The sequence below is a fragment of the Callorhinus ursinus genome, unplaced genomic scaffold (genome assembly GCF_003265705.2).
Source record: "Callorhinus ursinus isolate GAN/ISIS: 27379988/994484 unplaced genomic scaffold, GSC_fseal_2.0 scaffold1284, whole genome shotgun sequence".
Taxonomy (NCBI): domain Eukaryota; kingdom Metazoa; phylum Chordata; class Mammalia; order Carnivora; family Otariidae; genus Callorhinus; species Callorhinus ursinus.
In genome coordinates, this window is record NW_027398339.1 from 1 (window position 1) to 1642 (window position 1642).

Here is a 1642-nt window from a genome sequence, read left to right on the forward strand (position 1 = left end):
CTGGGCAGGTGAGGAAGGAAGCCAGGGCAGGGGGAGGGAGAAGGGGGGAAGGGGAGAGGGGGAAGGGGGCAGGGGTGGCTGGAGGAGGAGAAGGAGGAACACCAGCATTGAAATCCAAGTTGGGAGGGGAGCTTGGGGCAGGGATACGGGGTGGGGGTGGGGGTGGGGACTGAGGCGAAGCCCTTGACCTCAGGGACAGGGCGTGTCTGATGCAAACCAGATAACGTTGCCCTGCGGTTCTGCCCCTTAGAATTCGCAGCACTGAGGAGGTAGCAGCGCTGTTGCTTCCATTGTATTCAGAAGCATCGTGTGGAGGGTGAGGGTGCTTGCGACAGGAGTGGGGGCCGAGGGTGTTGGGGTGCGCCTAGGCGAGTGAGCGTGTGTCCGGTGGAAGGGGGGTGAGACTGGTGTGGGGCGGAGGCGGAGGGAGTCACACTTACCCGGCAGGGGAGACCCCGGGATCAAGCAGGTGGTTTTCCCAGGTGAGGCCCTTCCATTGCACCGCGGACGTGCTGACCCCCGCGATTTCCCCGAGTGTGGACAACTCCTCTGCATTATTTGTGGCAGTGGCAGTGGGGGGCTGCTTTCCCGCTTTCACCTGTTGTTGGTTGTTTAAGAATAGCCTTTGTTTTCTTATTCATTTTTCTGTTTGTTTGTTTTGTCTTTTCCCTGACTTTGGCTGATGACATGGGCTGAAGAAGAAGCTCACTCAGGGGACACCAGGACGCTGAAGAAAACACCTCTGCTTTTAAGGGCTGCTTTCTTGAGAATCTGGGTTTGGCTGTTTCGCAATCAAAAGCATGCAGGACAGTTTCTGTCCACTGGTCATACATCCCACCTTGGCTGTCGGGTTTCTTTTTCTGTTTTTCGCAGAGCAATGTCTCTTGCTTATATTTCAGTGCGTGGTTTGCAGTCCCTGATCCAGCAAAGGTGCTTTCTTTTCATTCCCTGGGGAACATGGGTCAGCGTCCCTTCTCCTTCTTCCCTCCCCTCCCCACCTATCCCCCCAGGCACCCTGCAAAGCCTCACCCAATCCCCAGACTCCATATCCTTGATTAGGCCAGTTGGTAGCCTACCTTGTTTAGCCTTGCTCCAGAGGACCCTTCCGAGACTAGAGACGGTCCAGCTTGATGTAGTTTATTTATTGTAATTTTATTGGTTGAAGTAATCCCTACACCCAAAGTAGTGATAGGGCTCATGAAACCAGATGGAGACTCCCCTGCTCTCCTGACTGAGCCAGCCAGGTGCCCCCTGACAGGCTTTTAAAGAGGCACCTCTGTCTACTCACAAAGAACCCGCTGGGTTTGGCACCACAGACCTTTCCCAAACAGCAGGTTAGCTCTAGGACAAAGGTCCTTGGGGCTTCTGCAGGTCTCGGGCTCAAGCAAAAACTGTCCCTACTGATATACCTGCATTGTTTTGTCAATCCGAGCTTGAAGGGGTTTCTGGCTTCAGCTTTCACCAGAGCTGGTGTTTTTTTCTCTACTCCCTAAAGGCCTCTATTCAGAATCTACAACTGATGGTTTTCCAACTTTTTCTTTTTTAATTTTTTATTCTTACGTTAATCACCATATATTACATCATTAGTTTTTGATGTAGTGTTCCAGGATTCCTTGTTTGTGCATAACACCCAGTGCTCCAC

General features: G+C 52.4%; 1 non-coding gene across 1 annotated transcript; it reads left to right on the plus strand.

The window, feature by feature from the left end:
* The first annotated feature begins 432 nt into the window (after positions 1 to 432).
* On the plus strand, positions 433 to 601 carry LOC141372121 (U1 spliceosomal RNA). The gene has a single exon (XR_012377439.1). It is a non-coding gene; the product is annotated as a U1 spliceosomal RNA (small nuclear RNA).
* Positions 602 to 1642: the final 1041 nt, after the last annotated feature.